We start from the raw sequence: 26,513 nt of genomic DNA, 5'->3' as shown, positions 1-26,513 counted from the left end.
CATTCATCATTAATATATCTTTATGTCAACATCAATATTGATTTAGGCTTACTCTAGAGGACTACTATGTGTATGAATGACTTTTCTCAGTTATAATATTTTTATAATAATGTTCAGTGACATCCATTACAATAAATTCTACCTCATGAGGTATGAATCAGGAAATTTCACTATTCAGAACTTATCACTGTATTTTACTATATGGTTATTTATATGTGTGTATATGTATGTATACATGTATGAATATATAATTTCTATGACGCAAAAATTAATTGTAGTGTTAGTCCTAAATACTTATGTGCATCAGTATTTGCAGAAAGCTATACATTTTTAAATATTAGAACTATCTCATTCTACAACATTATGCAACATTAAACTCTGATAAGAATGCTCAGCAGATGTGTTATTCTCTAACTATTCATGTACTAACACATTGGGGAGATGTCAAGATGTTGTAGACACAAGTCTTATCAGAAAAAAATATGTCAAACATGTCTGTATATGAGAAAGCACTGTAAGGTGGCAATTAAACTGTCACATAATACAAGTCACAAAACTTGTAACTTTTGAAATTATGAGTAAGTGTAAACTTTTCATTGTCATTGTCTGGAGACATTGGGATTAGTATTTCCTTGAACTTCTATTTTCAAATGAACTTACCAGGATTATTAGATTCATTCTGGTATTCATCTCTAACATTGATTACTACACAACCTAGCCTATTTTTTTAGTGTCTTCTAGTTTCTATTCTCCTTATTGAAATCACATAATTTTTCTAAAGTACAAACTAAACTGTATCCTTCATATGTAAATATTCTCATTTTTTCCCGATTTTCTCAGAAGAAAAGTAAAATCCCACCTGGACTCTTCTGTCTACACAGTCTCCTCACCTAATTCTTTGACATTCCACCCTCCTCTCCAAATTTTCACAATTCATGGTAGATGCCGTAGTTGTGTTTTCATATGTCTAAGTGCTTCATGCTATCTCTTCCATCCCTACTCCTTCATCAAGGATGCATGTGAAGTGTCCTGCTTACTAGCTATCAGTTCCTTGAAAAGGGAACCGTGTTTCAATAATCTGTTTCTCAAACAACTTACAACAGAGCTACAATTTAACCCAGCAATCTCATTACTAGCTATATACCCAAAGGAATATATATCATTCTACCAAAAAGACATATGTACTCATATGTTCATCACAGCACTATTCACAATAGCAAAGATAGGGAATCAACCTATGTGCCTATCAATCATAGGTTGTATAAAGAAAATATGGTACATATACACCATGAACTGCCACGCAGCCTTAACAAAATAACAAAATCATCTCCTTTGAAGCAACACAGAAGCAACTGAAGGCCATTATCCTAAGAATTAATGATGAAACAGAAAACCAAGTATCACATCTTCTCACTTGCAAGTGGCAGCTAAACATTGAGCACACATAGATGAAAACATGGGAATAATAGACATTTCAGGCTACTAGATTCAGGGCTGGTAAGTGAATGAATTACCTATTGGGCACAATATTTACTACAATGGTGATGGAATCTGTACCTCAAACCACAGCATTGCACAATATACCCATGTAACATATCTGCACAGGTACCTTCTGTATCAAATAAAATTTGAAATTAGAGAAATACATGACGTATATTATCTGTCCTAAATTCTCTCTTTTCACAGTTGTTTGTTTATGGCTTCTCATTATTTTTATAACTGATGCTTTTCTTGGGTCCTATTTAATCTTGGGTCCTATTTAATCTGATACTATTTTTGCTATACCAGTTATTTTTTTACTCATATTTTTTGCCTTGTGTAGATTTTTGTCATCTCATTATTTTCCATTTTTCAATGTAGTTTTATGTGTTCCTTTGTTTTATATATATGTTTCTGTTTTTTCTTTTGCTTATTTGTTTGTTATATTGGTTTTCAAATTTAATTTGAAGTTGTTTTTATAAATGAGTTTAATGCATTTATATTTTTTACTAATAAATTTTAATTTATTCCTTTAATCATAGTTTGTGTTTGCTGCTTACAATTTATTTTGCTTCCTTCCTCTTTTCCTATATTTTGATAATTTTTAAAAAGTTTCATATATTCTTTGTTTTATACTGTGATAGAGTAGAATACTGTGAAGCAAAAAAATAATAATAATAATCTGAAGTCTGAATTTATTCAGTGTCTTTATTCTTTTCCTGACAAATGTAGATCTTGTCCTACTTTAACTATTCAGTTAAAATTTTACTTGTTATCATCAGTTATTGAGTTAAGTTTATGTTCTACAAATCGTGCATTTTATTTTTCAATAGCAAAAGTTAACTAAATTTCCCAGAATAGCTTATACATTATTTATTCCTCTGGGTTTAATATTTGTCTTCGTAAAATTTATTCTTTTAAAAATTTGTTTAATTTTTTTGTTTTAATTTATTTTTGAGGGTCCATAGTAGGTGTATATGTTTGTGGGGGGTACATGAGATATTTTGATACAGATGTACAATGTGAAATAAGTACATCATGGAGAATAGGGTATCCATCCCCTCAAGCATTTATTGTTTGTATTGTAAGCAATTCAGCTGCACTCTTTTAATTGTTTTAAAATGTACAATTAAATTATTGACTATAGTTACCCTGTTGTGCTATCAAATAGCAGATCTTATTCATTCTTTCTATTTTTTTAATCCATTAACCATCCCCACCCCCCACAATGGCCCCCCCACTACCTTCCCAACCTCTTGTAACCACTCTTCTAATCTTTATGTCCATGAGCCTAAATATTTTGATTTTTAGATCCCACAAAAAAATGAGAACATGTGATGTTTGTCTTTCTGTGCCTGGCATATTTCACTTAACATCATGATCTCAAGTTTCACATTCTTATGAATTTTTGGATTCCATTGAGTGTGTGATGATAGTAAAGCCTCTATTTTTATTTTCTTTTTTTACTGCCAACTTTCTTATGCCCTTATTTTTAAATGATCATTATTAATAGTTCATGATTTTTATTTTAAGAATAGAGTGGATATCAACAGGTGAACATGCAAATATCTTTTTAAATTTTATTTTTTTTAATTCACTAATAATAATTGTACATATTCGTGGAGTACATAGCACATAGCAATGCTTCAACACTTACAATGTATAGTGATCAGATCAAGGTAGTTAGCTTATCCATCATCTCAAACACTTATCATTTCTTTGTTTTGGGGACATTCAATATCCATCCTCTAGCTATTTGAAACTACGTATTATTATTAACTATAGTTACCCTACAGTGCTATAGAAAACTAGAACTTATTCCCATCTAGCTGTAGTTTTGTATTCTTCAACAAGTCCCTCTAGTCATTAATTTTATATTTGTTGATATTTGCCTCATCTGTTCTGTGAGATCCTTATGAATGTGCAGGGGAGAAAAAATGTGTTACGAATAGAAATAGTCTAAAAATAATATTTCAAATACTTTTTTGTCGAAGATATCAGGTAATGAAAATTTTTCACTGAGATAATCTTTAATCAAAATAAAAAGAAGGAAAACATGCTTTTTGTGTTCTCCTTTTGAAATACATCTTCCTTTTCCTATTTCCTTTTGTTTCACAAAAATATTTATCTAAGGTTTGAAATATTTTGGAGACGCTTTTTAAAAAGGAACTTTTAAAAAACAAAGTTTTAGGTAATATACTGATAGACAAAGAAGAGTAAATATTTTTAAAAATTAAAACTTCAGTCATGTGTTAAAAGTGGGGAAAAAAGAAATTCTACACTTACGGGAATCATAAATTAAATTTGATTGATAATATTGATTGTTCCAATGAAGATCTTGTGTTAATGTGATATAAAAAAGTTTTAAGCAGAAAGCGATTGAAATGCTGGGAATTGCTCTTAAGAAATAAAATAGAGTTGAGTCACGTTAAAATGGTTTCAATTGGGGCATTCTTTTGGTAATTTTAAATTGCCTTTGTTGCTGACAAGATCAGATGGGCTAGTCTGACCAGTTCTTTTTGTTCTGTCACTTTTTAATAGAATCAAGCGTCAGGGTTAGAGTAACATTAAATGGTTCTTATCTCAGCTTTCTACTTAATGATGCTTTTTAAAAGCCTAATGCAGAAAATATGATTCGATTTTGTGTAGGTGCTATAAGAAACAAAATTATATTTCCATTGCTTAGACAGAGAACAAAAGGGAAGCTAAAACATATTTAGATTGATAGATGTGTACTATATTTGATTTGATCAAACTATTTAGATTTTACACCAATAGCAGTTAAAGTTTATTTGCTGTTTACTGGATAATTTTATTTATCAAAGAAGAACCAGGAAACATGTGCCTAAAATCCTTTCCTCTGGATTTTACTTTCTTTTCTCTCAAATGCTCTAACCTCAGGTAGAATCTTGTAAGCAACTTATCATTTGACAAATAATATAGTGTAGCTTATAAACTGACTAATCTATTATGTGAATATATCAGTTTCTTAATTTTGAATAAGAAATAAGGAAAAGTTTGGGAACATTGTGTGGTATGTTAAAAAGATGCTGGAAGCTCAGAGATATGAAATATATTGCCCAAAGTAAAAAGGCAGTCTTCACCAGAGCCAGGACATAAATCCGTATCTTTCTGATTCTGCATGTTTAACGTCTACACTTCATGGTTTTATAAGCATTTTATGTGCATATGGTGGTCTCTTCCTCCATACTGAAACATTTCTTTGACATGAGGACTGGGTTTTATTAACCTATACTCCTCCTTTTATGGACATAAGGTGCATGTAGCACAATGCTTACACATATAAGGTACTTTCGTCGTTTTCACCTGCATTTGTATCTTTACTGACAACAACCATAAACAACAGCAAAACATATTGCTGAGAAAACTAGAGGGGCAGAGCAACATGACAGAATAGAAATAGAAACACCAAATTTTAACAACTATCTACACACAGAGAAGCACTGTCACGAGAACTGAAAACCAGATGAGCAGTCAGTAGCTGGTTTTAACTTCACATCATTAAAAGAGGAATTGAAGAGGGCGGGAGAGACAGTATTGCATCACTGGTTCCAGCCCTCCTCCAGCCCCTGGCAGTGGCCATAAGATGCAGAGAAAGAGTCCGTGTACTTGCGGGTGGGAGAGTGCAGTGACTGAGGAACTTTACATTGAACTCAGTGCCACACACACAGAGGGAGCATTTGGACCACACCTAGCCAGAGAGAAATTGCCTGTCCCAGTGGTCAGAACTTGAGTTTCTCAGCAAACTTCATCATCTTGGGCCAAAGTGCTCTGGGGTCCTGGATAAATCTGAAAGATAGTCTAGGACATAAGGACTGAAATTCCTCAGTAACTCCTAATGCTGAGCTGGGCTTACATTCAGTGTACTAGTGTAGCACATGACCTAGGGAGACACAAACTGGGGCAGCTAAGTGAGTGCTTGCATCCCCCCCTCCCCCCCGTCTCCAGCCTCAGGCAGTGCAGCTCCCAGCAATGAAAGTGACTTATTCCTTCTGCTTAAGGGAAGGACAGTGAAGATGAAAAAAGATTTTGTCTTGCACCTTAGACACCAGCTCAGCCACACTAAGATAGGGCACTGGGCAGGGTCATGAGGCCCCCATTCCCGGCCCTGGCTCCCAGATGACAGTTTTTAGATATACCCTGGGCCAGAAGGGAACCTGCTACCTTGAAGTGAAGGACCCAATTATGCAAGGATTCATCTGCTGACAGAAGAATCCCTAGGCCTGGAATAACCAGTGGGGATACACAGGTAGTATGCCATGGGCCTTGAACTCTGACATGTACTGGCTTCAGGTATGAACCAGAACATTCCTGGCTGTGGTGACTACAACGAAAGACACCTTCTGCTTGAGGAAAGCAGAGAGAAAAGTAAAAGGGACTTTATCTTGCACCTTAGGTACCAGCTCGGCCATTGTGAGGTAGAGCACAAACCAGACTCCAGAGGTCCCTGAGTCCAGGCCTAGGCTTTTTGATAGTATTTGTGGACCCAGAGGTGAGCCCACTACCAGGAAGGGTGAGTCCTAGGCCTGGTAGCATTCAGCACAAGCTAACTGAAGAGCCCTTGAGCTCTAAGTGAACAGTGGGGACCTGACAGAACCCCCAGGGGCCAGAGGTGGTTGTGGCTCTTCTGCTGTGGAAAGGGGAGACAAGAACAGGAGGACTTTGAATTATAGTTTGATTCCAGGTTAGCCACAGTGGAATAGAACATCAGGTAAATTTACAAGGTTTTGGACTCCAATCCCTGGCTCCCAGGCAGTATCTGTGGACCTGCCTGAGTCCTGGAAGAACTCACTGCCCTGTACGGAAGGACAAACACTTGGCTGGCTTCACCATCTGCTGATTGCAGAGCCCTAGAAACTTGAGTGAACTTAGATGGTGGCCAAGTAGTGGTTATAGAAGTTCTGATATCACTGAAATTCAAAGGATTATTAGTAGTTACTATGAGCAACTATATGCCAATAAACTGGAAAATCTAAAGGAAATATACAAATTCATAGACACACACAACCTACCAAGTTTAAACTATGAAGAAATCAACAACCTGAATAGACCAATAACAACTAATGAGATCAAAACCGCAATAAGAAGTTTCCCAGTAAAGAAAAGCCTGGGACCCGATGGCTTCACTGCTGAATTCTACCAACCATTTAAAAAAGAACATATATCAATCCTACTCAAAGTATTCTGAAAAATAGAGTAGGAGGGAATACTTCCAAACTCATTCTATGGGACTAATATTACCCTGATACCAAAACCAAAGATGCATCAAAACAAAACAAAAAAACAAAAAAAAAAAAAAAAGAAAGAAAAAAGAAAAATACAGGCCAATCTCTCTGATAAATTTTGATACAAAAATTCTCAACAAAAAATAGCAAACAAAATTCAACAATGCCTTAAAAAGATCATTCATCATGACCAAATGGGATTTATCCCAGTGATTCAGGGATGGTAAAATACATGCAGCTCAGTCAAGCTGATATATCATATTGACAGAATAAAGGACAAAAAACCTATGATCATTTCAATTGACATTGCAAAAACATTTGATAAAATTTAACATCACTTCATGAAGAAAAAACTTTAAAAACTAGATATAACTCCCAATGCAATCCCTCCCCCCTCCCCGTGATAGGCCCCCGTGTGTGATGTTCCCCTTCCCAAGTCCAAGTGATCTCATTGCTCAGTTCCCACCTATGAGTGAGAACATGCAGTGTTTGGTTTTCTGTTCTTGTGATAGTTTGCTGAGAATGATGGTTTCCAGCTGCATCCATGTCCCTACAAAGGACACAAACTCATCCTTTTTTATGGCTGCATAGTATTCCATGGTGTATATGTGCCACATTTTCTTAATCCAGTCTGTCACTGATGGACATTTGGGTTGATTCCAGGTCTTTGCTATTGTGAATAGTGCCGCAATAAACATACGTGTGCATGTGTCTTTATAGCAGCATGATTTATAATCCTTTGGGTATATCCCCAGTAATGGGATGGCTGGGTCATATGGTACTTCTAGTTCTAGACCCTTGAGAAATCGCCATACTGTTTTCCATAATAGTTGAACTAGTTTACAATCCCACCAACAGTGTAAAAGTGTCCCTATTTCCCCACATCCTCTCCAGCACCTGTTGTTTCCTGACTTTTTAATGATTGCCATTCTAACTGGTGTGAGATGGTATCTCATTATGGTTTTGATTTGTATTTCTCTGATGGCCAGTGATGATGAGCATTTTTTCATATTGGGAGTTATACCTGATGTAAATGACGAGTTGATGGGTGCTGACGAGTTGATAGGTGCAGCACACCAACATGGCACAAGTATACATATGTAACAAACCTGCACATTATGCACATGTACCCTAGAACTTAAAGTATAATAATAAGAATAATAAACTAGATATAGAAGGAACATACTTCAACATAATAAAAGCCATGTATGACAGACCCACAGTTAGTATCCTGAATGAGGAACACCTGAAAGCCTTTTCTGTGAGATCTGGAACATGACAAGGGTGTCCACTTTTACCACTGTTAATTGACAAACCCTGGCTAGAGCAATCAGACAAGAGAAGTAAACAAAGGGCATCCAAATTGGGAAGGAAGATGTTAAATTATCTTTCTTTGCAGATGACATGATGTTGTATTTGGAAAAACCTAAAGACACCACCAAAAAACTATTCGAACAGATAAACAAATTCAGGTAAGTTGCAGGATACAAAATCAACATACAAAAATCAATTAATATTTCTATATGCCAACAGTGAGCAGTCTGAAAAAGAAATAAAAATGTAATTCCATTTACAATACCCACAAACAAAATTAAATACCTAGGAATTAACCAAAGAAGTGAAAGATCTCTACAGTTAAAATTATAAAACATTGATGAAAGAAATTGAAGAAGACACAAAAAATGGAAAGATATTCCATGTTCATAGATTAGAAGAATCAAATTGCTAAAATGCAGACATCACCCAATTAATCTACAGAGTCAATGCAATCCCTATCAAAATACTAATGACATTCTTCACAAAAATTATAAAAACCATATTAAAATGTATATAGAGCAACAAAAGACCCAGAATAGCCGAAGTTACCCTGAGCAAAAAGATCAAAACTGAAGGAATCACATTACCTGACTTCAAATCACACAGCAGAACTATGGGATGTTTGTCTTTCTGTTCCTGGCTTATTTCAGTTAACAGAATGACCTCCAGTTCTATCCATGTTATTGCAAATGGCAGGAGCTTATTCTTTTTAATGGCTAAATAGTACTCCACTGTGTGTATGTACCACATTTTCTTCATTAATCTTTTGGTAGATACTTAGGTTGCCACCAAATCATGACTATTATGAACAGTGCTGCAACAGACATGAAAGTGCAGATATCTCTTCTGTATACTGATTTTCTTCATTTTGATATATATCCAGCAGTGGGATTGTTGCCTTATATGGTAACTCTATTCTGAGTTTTGGGGAAAACCTCAAAACTCTTCTCCTTAGTGGTTGTACCCATTTACATTCCCACAAACAGTGTATGAGCGTTCCTTTTTCTTCACATCCTTGCCAGAATTTGTTATTGCCTATATTTTGGCTATAAGCCATGTTCTCAGTTATTTGTTGGATCTAAAAATCAAAACAATTGAACTCATGTAGATAGAGAATAGAAGGATGTTTCCTAGAGCTTGAAAGGGTAGTGAGGGGTGAGGAGGAGATGGAGATTGTTAATGGGTACAAAAAAAAAAAAAATGAATAAACCAAGTATTTGATAGCAAAATAGGGTGACTATAGTGAATTATAATTTAATTGTACATTTAAAAATAACTAAAAGAGTAAATTGAATTGTTTGTAACACAAAGGATAAATGCTTGAAGGGGTGGATACTCATTTTTCACAACGTGATTATTACATATTGCATGCCTATATCAAAATATCTTATGTAACCTATCAGTATATCTACCTACTATATACCCACATAAATTAAAAATATTTTTAAAAACTTGTGCTAACTACGCTTGTAAGATGAAACATCCTAGAGTTGAAATCATTGCAATTACAGTGGTGTAAAGAAGAAAATTTGTATTGTTTTCTGAATACATCTCATTGAATAGTCTACTCTTCATTGCTTTTCTGTTGCCAACTTGTTTCTCCATTGGAACAAAACTGATATGTAGATATGAGTTAAGTTTAAATAGTAACTATTTTATTTTTATTTTTTAATTCTGTGACAAGATATCAAGCAATAAATAATGAGTATAATTCAAATGTATACACTACATTATAATTTATAAAGTACATTGAAATACATATCTGTTTGCATTTCAAATTCTACAGTGCTTACAGAGCTATTAATTTTATTCTCATTTTTCAAATATATAAATCAAGTTTATATATATATAACTTATCAAAGATTACATGACTGGAGAACGGCAGGTCTTAAATGAGATCTTTTGGTTTGCATGTCAGAATTCTTTTAATATCTTTAACTCTTCAGAGGAAAGAAATGGTAATGATTTTTTGACATGATATTAATATTGAATATTGTATTGGAAATATTATGAGTTGCCTGAGGTGAAGGCATATACATTTTTATTTAAATATTTTATGATTGCTTCTTAATAGAAACTCAGCTCAGGTGAAGTTAACTTTGTATCCTGGTAAAGGCTAAATTCCAATCTTGAAGTAGCCTTTTAAATTAAATTAAATTTAAAATTAAATTTTGGATAATAATTATGAGAAAATATGGTGGGTTGGAGATCTTTTGAGAATAGTTCACTTTCATCTGAAATGATATGTACAAGATGGGACACTATCTTTAGAATGATGTTATATACAGATATCGTGCTTGGAGCTCCTGCATCTTATGATGATAAAGAGCATCTAGAGTATTCAAAATGAAACTTAGGTCTTTGAGAGTGTTTTAAAGGTTTCAGATCAATCAATAGCATACCAACCTTAACTCAGATATTGTATTATGTGAGATAAGAAACAGCCCTTACTGTGTAAAAAAGTTTGTGTCATAGTTTCTTTCTAAAGATACCTGAACTGATAATATCAGTTGTTTATTGAAACAAACAAAAACGAAAAAACATGAGCCCCAATTCAGTTTCTAAAAATAACTTTTGATCTATTTTATAGAGATGTACATACGTTGTCTAATATAAATTAAGATTTCTTGGCTGAAAAGCTGATGTCTTTACGATGATATAAGAGTTTCGTCAATATTCATATCTTCCCAGATTGGCCATACAATTCCATATTTAGTTTGAGTTTGTTCACTTAAAGCACTAGACTTAGTGAGATACGGAGATAAAATATCAAGGAAACACTTAAAAGGTATTTATGATTTATATGAGCAAAATATCCATATGAACTTCATGTTAGACTAAAAATTATTTTCTTTAAAATGTAATTACTTATGAAAACCTGAGACCTTTATGAAGTTAAAAAGGAGACATTTTAAAATTAACATTTGTTTAAACTCAAAGGCAATTTAATTTTAATTTACAGTTATGTTGGCTCAGATTTTGAAACTGTCATTCATAATGCAGATTTTCAGTGACAAGCTGTTTTATTTTTCCTGACACATTTGGATTAAATTGAGTTGAATTAGATTCTAGTTAAAATATGTTGTCCTTTATTTTTAATGTGTAGGAATATATGTGAAACCTAAACCACCATTAAGGAAATTGATGGGTAATGGGGATTGGGTGGATAATTAAAAATGGTTTCCACTGGTATATTGAAACTTGCATCACTGTGGTTAGACGGTATGGCTTTTGGTCTCGTATGCACGCTAGTACTCATTAATATAGATGAAGATGTGTATCCCATTTCCCTATGAAGCTTTATGTGTTTTAACCATAAGCTTCTATTTTTTTATACCCATTCGATAATTGATAGTTTTCTTGTATGCTTTATTTAATAATAAACCTAAAACATTATTTTCAAAGTGTGTGGATATTTGGTGTTATCCTCTGCTTTGACCATCTACCTATCTCTTGATTTTTATCTCTATTTATTTATGTCTTTCCTTTATTCATTATGATTATTTTATTTTTATTAAATTCTTTGTGTAGCTTCTATTATTTCTTGAAACATTTTTATTAAGTTGACTAATTTGTTATTTTTTATACAAAGCTATATGTTTTGTATATTATAATGTAAGATATTTTCATTGAACACTCACTTTTTTTTTTGTTTGTTTGTTTTCATTTTTAGACCGAGTTTCACTCTTGTTGCTCAGGCTAGCGTGCAGTGGAGTGATCTTAGCTCACTGCAACCTCCATCTCCTGGATTCAAGTGATTCTCCTGCCTCAGCCTCCCAGTAGCTGGGATTGCAGGCAACCACCACCAAGCCTGGCTAATTTTTTTGATACGTTTTTAGTAGAGATAGGGTTTCACCATGTTGGCCAGGCTCACTTTATATATATATATATTTCAGATGAATCTCCTAGATAATTTTGCCGTATGCCAATAATGATGGATTTGCTTTACCTTCACTATTAAAACTGCCATTGTAATTGCTTGTCTAATGTTACTGGACAGCAGTTCCTATCTTCTGGTCAATGAAGAATTGTACTCTCTTTGTTAATCATGCCTTTCTATCCACTGCATCACCGTCACTTTCTCCTTCATTGTCATTCACCCCTTGTCTAGTGTAACTGACTGTGTCATACAGAACTCTGTTGATTGCAAATAAAATTAACCAGACTGACTTCAGCATGTAGGAGTTGTTGCTCTTGGTAGTCATTGGGCTACTGCCAACAGAGCTCGTGCAAAGTATCTCCTATTTTGAAGTTTAGGAGGATGATTCTGGGGTGGGGATAGAGCGGAGACCCAAATCATGTTTATGTTTTTACTTAGGTTACCACTTTTCCCTATAAATCTTTCTGTGCTCTTTGAAAAATAAAAACACTTATTAGCTTTAAGATGTTGATTTTTTTAAATATTTAAAGCTTTTAAAAATATTTTTCCCATTTTGCTGTTAAGCCATTTCCTTGATCCTTTCTCTTCTGCTGCCTATTGTCAGAAAACAGAATGTTCTAAGGTTTATTGTATGTTTTTGCTAGTGGCGTAAGCTTAAATTCCATGTTCTAAAACAAATATTTGTAAAGCACTGACTTTTAGAAATTATTTACAGAAATTACCTCACTTAACATTTTGAAATGCTCTCTCAATTCAGAGGCCCCTAAACTGTGAAAACGCTTTGGGGCATCATTATGCTTGTACTTTACTAGCTTAGGGTAATATTTAATTGACTTTTCTTGTTTATGTTTTAGAAAGAAGAGTATATTTAATAGCAAAAGAAAAACCAGTTCAGCAAAACAACACATCGTATCCCCTCCTAACCATTTCCAATGTGAAGTCAATCAAACTGTAGTTTTTCACTTGTCATTTGATTTGATATATTAAAAAATGATCATCATCATTTATTATGATTTCAGTAGAATTTTTTGGGCTTCTGTAATAGATATAGCAGGGATTATAATAAATGTTAAGCATGATGCTAATTATCTTAAACTTAGCAATTGTTTATTGTAAATGTTTGAGGCACAATAGGAGAAATTTTAAAGATAACTCAGAACTGTGGTAAGAGATAAGAGATGTTATGCATGTCTAAATATGTGATATGAAGTAAAAACAATTATAGCAATTATGATGCTAGAAAAATGTGGAGTGGCTCTCATCTGAGGCATTTCTTACATACAATGCCTGTGGCCATCACTATGGTATTTCTTTCAGATCTCCCAGTCTTGTTTTTCTGAAGAAGGTAAACAAATCACAGATTCTGCCTATGAGGATTACAGTATCACAGGAATACAAAGCACATGCACATACAAACACATACAGGTAGGTAAATACATTTTGTAGTAAAAGTATAAATAAAGATAGATATTATTTAATATTTGGAGATGGAAGAAGCACATTCATTTGAAAAGAGAGGGTGTGCTAAAATACAAAAGTAGAAGCATGAGGTGTATATAAAAGCCACCAAATAATCTGCTTAATTGGAACATGAAGATGTTGAAGCAGAGGTGTTTGAATGAGGGTTTAAGAATAGCCACAGCTACAATGTGAAAGGCTTTTGGAAAACTTCCATCTTACATTTATGTCCTTTCTGTTGTTTTCACATTTACTTTAGTATTATAAATATTTGCCACTCCATCGGTAACACTTAAGCATAAATACCAGGCAATTCGCGTGCTACAGGACTGCAAGGACAAAAGCAAACCTCACCTTTTTATATAGACAAGCAGATACAACCTGTTATGTGCGTTTTCAAGATAAACAATAACTAGTTCTCAGGAAAGAGGACATGATAGTACCATTAGTCACACACAGTTTATTTTTAATTTATCTGGTAATTGGGGTGACCATCTGTGTTAGTTAATTGGCTTGATCCAGAGGAGAAACAAACTTCTCATGTCTTTATGATAGGAGGTAGTTTTACAACTTGGAGCAAGGTGCCCACTGAAGTTAGGCTCTGCTCTTTCATGGAAACTGGGAGAGATGCTCTCTTCTGTGTATACATTTCAAAGACATGGCTCCCATGTTCTGGAGACATACACTCTTGGGTCATCAAGCTGACAAAAGGCATATTCAGTCTTCAAAAGGATTTATATACAACAAAAAGATATAAGAAAGTACTTGGAATTACAATTTTCCAAGGTAATGCTCTGCCAAGAAAAAGTGAGAAAAATCTCTTCCCCCTTTTTCACCAAGGAGAATTAAGCCTCTTGTTTTCAATTTATACTTATCCTTAGAGTGTTTATTTATTCATTCATTTATTTATGTGTTCTAATGAATAAAAATAATTTTAAATAAAATGTTAAAAAGTTAAATAAAAATATTAAAAATTAAAATATATATATTTGCATGTCTCAACTATAAGGCATTTTCCCAATACAGAAAATAAATTGTGAATTTGTTTTACATAAAGTTAGGAGAGTGGCAATGATTAAAATAAAAACAAAGCCCTTAACCTAATATTGACACTTTTAACAATGCTTATTATGATCTTCAGTTTGCATTTGAATCGCTCGATCATGTTCAACTAAAAGAATATATGAAGCTGACATGACATGAGTTCTTTGTTCCTTTTAATGTAAAAATTTTAAAAAAGAAAAATAAAGAATACAAAGATATCAGATAACAGTGATTTGTGATATTGGGACTATGCACCGTTAGAAAGAAATTAAAAGCTAAATGAACAAAGAATAATTTATCAAACTCAAAAGTAGCAATTTCTGTAGCTCTATGAAGCGAAGCTAGCAGTGACATGCAGAACATGACTATCTAATTAACATTACATCAGCAGGTGCATTTCTTTATGCAATTACATTTTGCTGAACATACTAAACCTTACTACTGAGATGCCTCGATATATATTAAATTATCTTGAAATCTATTACCATATTGTATTTACTGTGCCATTGTTGAATGTATTTCAAAACTATAAAATTAAATTTCATAGAATAAAACATATTTTCTCAGCATAAAATTCAACATAATATCTATAAAGCAGTGGAGTCCAAGATATATTGCAAACATTTATAATATTTATCTATATGTGCCTTAAGTTCTGAACAGTTACTATCTGTTGCTAGCTTGTTAAAAATATATTTACCACTAACATCAAAATATGTAGCAATAGGAAAGTCTTTCAAAATATTTCTTTAAAATCTTATGCATTGGTACAGGGCCAAAAACATACCAAAAAAAAGTTTGGAAATGTAAAAGCCATTTTATGCCAGAAATTATTCAAAACTTAATTCTCTGACAGACAGAACGATGTATATTTAGTTCATTGTACCATCCCCATCACCAAGCACAGTGCCGTGAACTAAGACTCTCAATACATATTATTAAATAAATTAAAAATAAAACAAAAAGTGTGGAATTGATTATTATAAGTATATCAATAAGATATTTAGTCTTTTATTAAAGAAAAGCTAAAAATAATTATAAAAATACTTATTATAAGATTAAGCTTATTTCCTACAATAAAATAGAGTAAAATAAAATGTGAAAATAAGAAAAATGTTACATGAAAGCAATGTTAATTCTTAATCTAAGATTTCAAATCATGTTTTGTGTATATAAACAATTATATTGTTTTTCAATATAAATTCTTCAATGGTAGTCTAATACTTTAATTTTTTATTACCAGTAGAATTATTTCTCAATGGAAAATGATGACATTGGATTTTTGAGTTAAAGAGATAGATGATAATATCAGAAATTATTAGATCAAGAGTTGTGCCTCAAATGTTTGAACTCTTAAAAGTTCAGTGGAGGTGTTTCAGTGAATTTGTGAAATCTGGGAAATTGTATGCAATATTTTGAATTTATACATATAAATTATATATATACATTATATACATAATATATTATATATATAATTTATATGTATGTGCATGTGTGTATATATACACACATACATGTACATATATACATACATGTAGATATCTACACACACATCTACTTTTAGGGGTTTAAATGTTAATAGCATCTATTATTATAATTTTAACATATTCTATGATTTCTAAAAGTTTAAGAACTATTATCAGTCCTATGGTCTTCACAATCTAATCCCTGGACTAGCAGCATTAGCATACCTAAAAATATCTTAGAAAATGTGGCTTCTTAGGGCCCACTCAAGACTTAGTGAATTAAAAACTCTTCAGGTGAGGCCCAGCAATATGTGTCTTAATAAGCTTTCCAGGTTACTCTGAGGAATGCTAATGTCTGAGAACCACTATTCTCTAGCCCAGCAATTCATAACTCTAGATTCAAATTTCAACTTGAATTAAAACAGAAATACTAAATCCCAGAACAGATGTTAAATCAATGAAATCATAATCCAGACAGGAAAGGAAGGTGAGGCCCAAACATTTCTATCTTCTTAAAGCTCCCCACTGGCTTTAATTTGCAGTGACTGTTGGGAACTACTGGTCTTGTTTAATATCATTTTTATTGTAACAGCTAACATTTCTTACTCTACTATGAAATATCAGAATGATTTAAACAACACTCCTACCCATCCACCCAACATTATCAGTCTTAGGTTAACACAATAAATATATGAATATCAAAATATCTACAAGTTATAAATTACCTTGCACAATGTTGAAAATTACTTTTCTTTCTTGACAAACATCTTCATGTCAATACCAATTGTTGCTAACCTATTGTTTCAAGTTTTACTAATATTAAATTGAGCACCTACTTTCTGCCAAGAGCCTGCAAACACTATCACAATTTCTGTTTATAACAATACAAAAGAGGCGGCATTTAGTTTTTTTGAAAAATATTAGTCGTTACTTTTTTACACTTGTATTTTAGGTTCAGGGGTACACAGTCAGGTTGGTAACATAGGTGTCAACTCCTGTCAAAGGGGTTTGTTGTACAGATAATTCCATCACCCAGGTACTAAGGCTATTCTTGATAGTTATTTTTTCTACTTCTACCACCTGTCACCCTCCACCATCAAGTAGGCCCCAGTGTCTGTATGTGTCCATGTGTTCTCATCATTTGGCTCCCACTTATAGGTGAGAACATGCAGTATTTGATTTTCTGTTCCTGTGTTAGTTTACTAAAGATATTAGCATCCAGCTCCATTTATATTCTTGTAAAGGAAATGATCTCACTCTTTTTTATGACTGCGTAGTATTCCATAGTGTATATGTACCACGTTTTCTTTATCCAGTCTACCATTAATGGGCATTTAGGTTGATTCCATGTCTTTGCTTTTTTGAATGGGGCTGCAATAAGCATACATGTGTATGTGTCTTTATGTTAACAATGATTTATATTTCTTTGGTTATAAACCTGGTAATAGGATTGCTGGGTCAAATGGTAGTTCTGTTGTTAGCTCTTTGAGGAACTGTCTGACTATCTTTCACAATGGTTGAACTAACATCACCAACAGTGTCTAAGTGTTCCCTTTTCTTTGCAACCTCAACAATATCTGTTATTTTTTGACGTTTTAGTAATGTCTAGTCTGAGTGGTGTGAGATGGTATTTCTTTGTGCTTTTGGTTTGCATTTTTTTAATGATTAGTGATCTTGAGCTTATTTTCATATGCTTGTTGGCTGCATGTATATTTTGTGTTTAAAAGTGTCTGTTCATGTCTTTTGTCCACTTTTTAATGGGGTTGTTTGCTTTTTCTTGCAAATTTGTTAAAATTTCTTAGAGATGTGAGATATTAGATCTTTGTCAGATGCATAGTTTGCGAAATTTTCTTCCAGTCTGTAGTATGTCTGCTTACTCTGTTGATAATTTCTTTTGCTAAACAGAAGCTCTTTATATAAAATAGATCCCACTTGTCAATTTTTGCTTTTGTTGCAATTGTTTTTGGCATCTTCTTCATGAAATCTTTGCCTGTTCCTATGTGCAGAATGGTATTGCCTAAGTTATTTTCCAGAGTTTTTATGGTTTTGGATTGTACATCTAAGTCTTTATGTTATCTCAAGTTGACTTTTGTATATGATGTAAAGAAGGGGTTCGGTTGCAAGCTTCTTCATGTGGATAGTCAGCTATCCCAGCACCATTTATTGAATGGCAGAGGGGCCTCTTCCACACGACTTGTTTTTGTCAACTTTGTCAAAGATAAGATGGTTTTAACTGTGCAGCAGTATTTCTAAACTCTCTATTGACTTCTATTTGTCTATGTCTGTTTTTCTACTAGTACATGCTGTTTTGGTTACTATAGCCTTGTGTTTGATATGGGTAACATGATGCCTCCAGCTTTGTTCTTTTTGCACATAATTGTTTTCGCTATGCAAGACCTTTTTTGGCTCTATATGCATGTAAAAATAGCTTTTGTTTATTACTGTAAAATATTAAGAATATCGTTCATAGTTTATTAGGAATAGCATTGAATCTGTACATTGCTTTGGGCAGTATGGCCATTTTAATAATATTGATTCTTCCTATCCATGAACATGGAATTTTTTCCATTTGATTGTGTCATCTCTGATTTCTTTGAAATTCTCATCATAGAGATTTTTTTACCTCTCTGATCAGCTGCATTCTTAGGTAATTTATTCTTTTTTTGGCAAATGTGAATGGGATTGCATTACTGAATTGCCTGTTGGCTTGACTGTTGTTCATGTATAGAAATGCTACTGATTTTTGTACATTGACTTTGTATCCTAAAAATTTGCTGAAGTTGGTTATCACATCAAGTAATTTTGAGCAGGGGACATAGAATCGTATCATCTGCAAACCAAGATAATTTGACTTCTGCTCTTCCTATTTGGATGCCTTTGTTTCTTTCTCTTGCCTGATTGCTCTGGCCAGAACTTTCAATACTATGTTGAATATAATTGGCGAGAGGGCATCCTTGTCTTGTGCGTGTTTTCAAGCGGAAGCTTCCAGCTTTTGCCCATTCACTATGATGTTGGCTGTGGTTTTGTCATATATGGTTCTTATTCTTTTGAGGTATGTTCCTTTAGTCCCTAATTTATTTAAAGTTTTTAACGTGATGTTCAATGTTATGAAAAACCTTTTCTGCATTTATTGAGATAATCATGTGCTTTTTGTATTTAGTTCTGTTTATGTGGTGAATCACATTTCTTGATTTGCATAGGTTGAACCAACCTGGCATCCCGGGGATAATGCCTTATTAATCATAGCAGACTAGCTTTTTGATGTACTGCTGGATTCAGTTTGCCAGTGTTTTGTTGATGATTTTTGCATTAAGGTTATCAAGAATATTGGCTTGATTTTTGTTGTTGTTGTTGTTGTTTTTGTTGTTGTTGTTCTGTCTCTCCCAGGTTTTAGTATTAGAATGATGCCGGAGTCATAGAATGAACATTGGAGGAGGCCCACATCCTCAGTTTTTGAAATAGTTTCAGTGGGAATGGTATGAGCTGTTTTTTGGAAATCTGGGAGAATTCGGCTGTGAATCCATCTAGTCTTGGGCTTTTATTTTATTGGTAGACTTTTTATTACTGATTCAAGTATGTTATTGGTATGTTCTGGGATTTAATTTCTTCTTAGTTCAGTATCGGGAGGGTGTATATGTCTAGGAATTTATTCATGTCTTCTTGATTTTCAGTTTTTGAAGAGGGCTCATTGTCATCTCTGATGGTTATTTTTATTTCTGTGGAGTCAATGGTAATATCCCCTTAAACATTTTTCAGTTTATGAAGAGGGCTCATTGTCATCTCTGATGGTTATTTTTATTTCTGTGGAGTCAATGGTAATATCCCCTTAAACATTTCTAATTGTGTTTATTTGTCTCTGCTCCTTTTTCTTCTTTCTCTATCTAGTGGTCTATCTATCTTATTACTTTTTTTCTAAAAACAAACTCCTGAATTTGTTGATCTTTTTAATGGTTTATTGTACCTCAGTCTCCCTCAGTTCAGCTCTAATTTTGGTTATTTCCTGTCTTCTACTAGCTTTGAGGATGGTTTACTCTTGGTTCTCTGGAACTTTTAGTTTTGATGTTGGGTTGTTAAATTGAGATCTTTCTAACTTTCTGGTGTTAGTATTTAGTGCTATAAAGTTCCCCCTGAACACTAGCTTATCTGTGTCCCAGAAAATCTGGTATGCTGTATCTTTATTCTCATTATTTTCAAAAAATTTTCTTAATTTCTGCCTTAATTTTATTAGCAATATGGTTTGTATTTGTGTCCCCACCCAAATCTCATGTTGAATTGTAACCAATATTGGAGGAGGTGCCTGGTGGGAGGTGATTGGATCATGGGGGCAGACTTCCTCCTTACGGTTCTCTTGATACTGAGTGAGTTCTCATAAAATATGGTTGCTTAAAAGTGTGTAGCACCATCTCTCTACTCTCAATTCCTCCTTCTCTGGTAATATAAGACGTGCCTACTTTCCCTTTGCCTTCTGGCATGAGTGTAAATTTCCCAAGGCCTCCCAAGTCATGCTTCATGTATAGCCTGAGGTACTGTGAGTCAATTAAACCTCTTTACTTCATAAATTATCCTGTCTCATGTAGTTATCTATAGCAATGTGAGAACAAACTAATACAGAAAGTTTTACCTAAAAGTGGGGTATTGCTATAAAGATACCCGAAAATGTGGAAGTGACTTTGAAACTAGGTAACAGCCAGAGGTTGAGACAGTTTGGAGGGCTCTGAAGACAGGAAGATGAGAGAAAGTTTGAAACTTCCTAGAGAATTGTTGAATGTTTGTGATAAAAATGCAGATGTTGATATGGACAATAAAGTTCAGACTGAAGTGGTCTCAGATGGAGAAAAGGAACTTATTGGGAACTGAAGCAAAAGTCACTTTTGTTATGAGTTAGCAAAAAGATAGGAGACATTGTGTTCCTGCCCTAGAGATCTGTAGAACTTTGAACTTGACAATGATGATTTAGGCTATCTGGTGGAAAAAATTTCTAGGCAGTAAGGCATTCAATATGTGACCCTGCTGCTTCTAACAATGTATGCTCATATGCATGAGCAAAGATACAACCTAATATTGGAACATATATATATATATATATATATATAGTGCCCAGCCAGAACTTATATTTGAAAGGGAAACAGAACAAAAAAGTTTAGAAAATTTGCAGGCCTGATCATATGATAAAAAAGAAAAATCTAGGCCAGGCGTGGTGGCTCACGGCTGTAATCCCAGCAATTTGGGAGGCCAAGGCAGGTGGATCACTTGAGGTCAGGAGTTAGAGACCAGCCTGACCAATGTGGAGAAACCCCATCTCTACTAAAAATACAAAAAATTACCCGGGTGTGGTGGCACATGCCTGAAATTCCAGCTACTTGGGAGGCTGAGGCAGGAGAATCGCTTGAACTTGGGAGGCAGAGGTTGTGGTGAGCCGAGATCATGCCATTGCACTCCAGCCTGGGCAACAAGAGTGAAAATCCATCTGAAAAAAAGAAAAAAGAAAAAAGAAAAATCTATTTTCTGGGAGAAATTTAAACCAGCTATAGAATTTGCATAAGAAAAAAGGAGCCAAATGTTAATAGCCAAGACAATGAAAAAAATATGTCTTGAAAGCATTTCAGAGACTTTTGTGGCAGCTCCTACCTTCACATGCCTGGAGGCCTAGGAGGAAATAATGGTTTTGTGGGCTGGGTCCAGGGCCCTGCTGCACTGTGCTACCTCAAAACACTGCTTCCTATGTTCCTCACTCCCAAGCTCCAGCTGTAGCTAAAAGGACCTGGGATACATAATAGGCCACTGCTCCAGAGGGTGCAGGTCTTAAGACTTGGCAACTTCCATGTGATGTTAAGACTGTGGGTGCACAGAGGGTTAAGAGCTGAGGCTGGGGAACCTCTGCCTAGATTTCAGAGGATATATGAAACTACCTCTATGTCTAGGCAGAAGTCGGTGGCAGGGTTGGAGTCCTCATGGAGAACTTCTATGAGGGCAATGCAGAGGAAAGATGTAAGGTTGGAACCTGCACACAAAGTCCCCACTTGGGTACTGCCTAGTGGAGCTTTGAGAAAAGGGCCAGCATCCTCCAGACCCCAGAATTGTTAATCCACTGGCAGCTTGCACCATGTACCTATAAAAGCCACAGGCACTCAATGCCAGCCCTGAAAGCAGCCATGGAAGCTGAACCCTGCAGAGCCACAAAGGTGGAGCCCCCAAGGCTGTGGAAGCTCACCCTTGCATCAGTGTGGCCTGGATGTGAGACATGGACTCAAAGGAGATTATTTTGAAGTTTTAAGGTTTAATGAGTGCTCTGCTGGGTTTCAAACTTGCACGGAACCTGTAGCCACATTGTTTTGGCAAATTTCTCCTTTTCGGAATGGGTATATTTGCCCAATGCCTGTATCTCTATTGTATCTTGGAAGTGCCTAACTTGTTTTTGATTTCACAGACTCATAGACTTGCCTTATCTCAGACGAAACTTTGGACTGTGGACTTTTGAGTTAATATTGAAATGGGCAAAACATGGGGGACTTTTGAGAAAAGATTATTGTATTTTGCAATGTGAGAATGACATGAGATTCAGGAGAGGCCAAGGCAGAATGATAAAGTTTGAGTTTATGTTCCTGCCCAAGTTTCATGTCAAACTGTAAATCCCAATGTTGAAGAAGGGACCTGGTGGAAGTTGATTGGATCATGGTGGTGGACTTCCCCCTCTCTCTTCTCATAATACTGAGTAAGTTATCATGAAACTTGGTTGTTTAATTGTGTGTAGAAACTCATCCTACTCTCTCTTCTTCCTTCTCTGGCCATGTAAAACATGCATGCTTCCCCTCCATTTTCCACCATGCTTGTTAGTTTCTCAAGGCCTCCCCTTGAGAGGAGGCCAGAGTTAGTTTCTCTGGCCTCCTCAGCCAGAGGAACCGTGAGTCAATTAAACCTCTTTTATTTAGAAATTACCCATTCTCAGGTAGTTCTTTAATATAATGCAAGAAGAGACTAATAAAATTAGTTATCCCAAAGTCACGTGGGAGCTGGTTGTTTAATATTCATGTAATTGTTTGGTTTTAAGTAATTTTCCCAGTTTGATTTCTATTTTTCTACACTGTGGTCTGAGACAGTGTTTGTTATTAATTCAATTCTTTTGTATTTTCTGATAATTGTTTTATTTCCTATTGTGTGGTCAGTATTAGGGTATGTACCATGTGGTGATGAGAATAATGTATATTCATTCTGTTGTTTTTGGTTGAGAGTTCTGTAGATGTTTTTCAGGTTCATTTGATCCAGTGCTGAGTTCAGGTTCTAAATAACTTTGTTAATATTCTGCCTTGATGATCTGCATAATACTGACAGTGAGTTGTTGAAGTCTCCCACATTTATTGTGTGGGAACATAGGTCTCTGCAGCTCTTTAAGAACTTGCATTATTAATCAGGGTGCTCCTGTTTTGAGTGTATATATAATTACAATTTTTAATTCTTCCTGCTGAATTAAACCCTTTATCGTATATAATGCCCTTTAAAAAAAAAAAAAACAGCTTTCTTTGTTTAAAGCCTGTTTTGCTTAAAATTAGAATTTTAAGCCCTACTTTTTTCTGATTTCCATTTGCTTGGTAGATTTTTTCCATCCCTTTATTTTCAGCCTATGGGTGTCATTACATGTGATCTAGATCTCTTGAAGAAAGCATACCATTGGGTTCTGATTGTTTATCCAGCTTATGACTTTGTGCATTTTAATTGAGTTATTTAACCTGTTTACATTTAAGGTTAGTGTATTAATATGTGTGGATTTGATCCTGTCATGTTGTTAGTGGTTACTATGTAGACCCGTTTGTGTAGTTGCTTTATGGTGTCACAGGTCTGCATACATAAGTATGTTTGAGTATTGACCAGTAGCAGTCCTTCCTTTCCATACTTAGTGCTTGTTTCAGAAGCTCTTGTAAGGCACATCTGGTGGTAACAGATTGTTACCTAGACATCCAGGCATTTCCATACATCCTCTGAAATCTAGGCAGAGGCTTCCAAAGCTAAACTCTTGTCTTCTGCACACTTGCAGGTCCAACACCATCTTGAAGCTTACCTTGGCCCCTTTTAGCAATGGCTGAAGCTGGAGCAGCTGAGATGCAGGGCATCAAGTCCTGAAGCTTTGCAGAGCAGTGGGACCCTGGGTCTGGCCCATAAAGCCATTTTATTTTCTCCCAGGATTCTGGTTCTGATGAGATGAGCTGTTGTGAATGTCTCTCACATTCCCTGGAAACATTTAACTCATTGTCTTGGCTATTAACATTCGGATTCTTGTTACTTGTGGAAATTTCTGCAATAGGCTTGAATTCCTTCCCAGAAGATGGGGTTTCCTTTTCTACCACATAGACAACCTGCAGATTTTATAAACCTTATGCTCTGCTTCCCTTTTAAAAATAAGTTCAATTACAAACCATCTCTTTGTCAGCATATGTAACTGGTTTCAGAATAAGCTGGGTTATCTCTTGAATGCTTTGCTGCTTAGAAATTTCTTCCACCAGATACCTCAAATAATCCCTGATAATCTCAATGTTCTGCAGATCTCTAGTGCAGGGGTAAAATGCCATCAGTCTTTTTACTAAAGCATAGAATGAGTGACCTTTTCTTCAGTTCCCAATAAGTTCCTCATCTCGATCTGAGACCACCTCAGCCTGGACTTCATTGTTCATATCACTATCAGCATTTTGGACACAACCATTCACCTAGTGTCTAAAAAGTTCCAAACTTTCCCACATCTTCCTGTCTTCTTCTGAGCCCTCTGAACTGCTCCAACTCTTGCCTGTTACTCAGTTCCAAAGTTTCTTTCACATTTTCAGGTTATCTTTATAGCAGTACCCCGCTATCTCAGTACCAATTTTCTGTATTAGTCCAATCTCATATTGCTATAAGATTACTGAGACTGGGTAATTTATGAGAAAAGAGGTGGTTTAATTGACTCACAGTTCTGTGTGGCTGGGAGGCCTCAGGAAACTTACAATCATGGTGGAAGGCAAAGGGAAAGCAAGGCACGTTTTACATGGTTGAAGGAGAGAGAAAATGAGCAGGGGAAATGCCAGACATTTATCAAACAACCAGATATTGTGAGAACTCCCTCAAATCACAAGAACAGCATGAGGGAAACTGCCCCTATAATTGAATCACCACCCAGCAGGTTCCTCCCTTGACACATGGCTATTACAATTCGAGATGGGATTTGGATGGTGACACATAGTCAAACCATATCAATAACAACAACAACAATAATAATAGCTAATATTTATTGAAGACTTATTATTTTGTGAGTGCCTGATTAAGTTTTGATTTAATATTCATTATATTATTATGTGATAATCATAATGTGTTTATTATCTCCATTTTACATATGAGGATACAGGCATAGAAAGTCAAGTGATTTGCTCAAGGTCACATAACTAGTTTTCTTGGAACCGAAATTTGAATCCAGGCAATCTAAACTTTGAACCTGGGAAGAAATTATCTGAAGATTTGTTACTATAGGAGATAAGAGTGCTTTTTTAAAAAAACAAAACAGCACCAAGTACCCCAGAGCTGCCAGTGTATTTATGTCACATCCTTTTACCTATAGCCTTCTCCAGGTGATAGAAATGTCACAAAACATTTAGACCCCACAGGTATGTTTGGCTCTTTATTACAATGGTTTTTGACCTCTGATGTTGTCTTCTCTTCTTCAATTCAGGACTTTTCTTAGAATAACAAGTTATATACATAGCTGCTCACAAGACAGTTGCAGTCGAATGTACTTCTGCCATTTTGGCCTAGTTCTCTCTTGATGTTAGAATAGGCCATTATAGCCCATCATTAGTGTTGAATGAAGCATTTATTGAAATTGTATACTATTTTAATGTCCACAAAGTCAAATATTGGATGTTTCAGATACTTGGATGAATGGGATATTTTAACTATCTTTCGTGCCATATCAAAGGCAGTAATTATGAGCTTTCAATTTCTGTATGGTGTTTTTAAGTGTTATTATTTTCTAGTAACACATTTTAAAAGAAGTTTCTCTTTTTTGAGTAAAAATGCAGTTAGGCTTTAAATATATCCACTATAAGGTATTGATCTGAAATAATTTTATTTGTCATCTGATATGTGTTGATGCCTGTGGGGTATGAGATAGAGACAAATGGTATGGAATCTCTGCTCTCAGGGCTCATTGCCTGAATGGCTGGAGATTGACAGATGGGGTGGTAAAAAAAAAACAATGCCAGAAGTCAGGCCATATTGTTATGAAAATGTATAGTTCAGCCCCCTTTCACAGATGTGTATTTAGTTTTGGCATCCATTTATTTCCCTTCTCATTCATAATTATTTGGATGAGACTTTCATAGATTTATCTTTTATTTTTAAATTTTCTCTTGTAAAAATTTGACTTTCTAATAGATTTTCCTTGGTTAAAAATAGTTTTTTCCCTCATTCCCCAATTCTACCAAGTACACGTTGGCTTCTGGTAAAATGTTTATGTGGGCAGGTAATAAGGTGAGTAAAAAAAGAAAAGACACAGGAACAAGCCATTTTTTTCAGCATCATCAGCTGCAAGTTTCTATATCTCAGTTTCCGCATCTGTAAGGGACTTTACTCGCTTTTCAGAGTTGTTTTCTCTGTCTCTTGCAA

The sequence above is a fragment of the Piliocolobus tephrosceles genome, chromosome 10 (genome assembly GCF_002776525.5).
Source record: "Piliocolobus tephrosceles isolate RC106 chromosome 10, ASM277652v3, whole genome shotgun sequence".
In the NCBI taxonomy this organism is placed as follows: Eukaryota; Metazoa; Chordata; class Mammalia; order Primates; family Cercopithecidae; genus Piliocolobus; species Piliocolobus tephrosceles.
The sequence above is the reverse complement of the archived record's forward strand: the minus strand, read 5'-3'. Positions refer to the sequence as shown.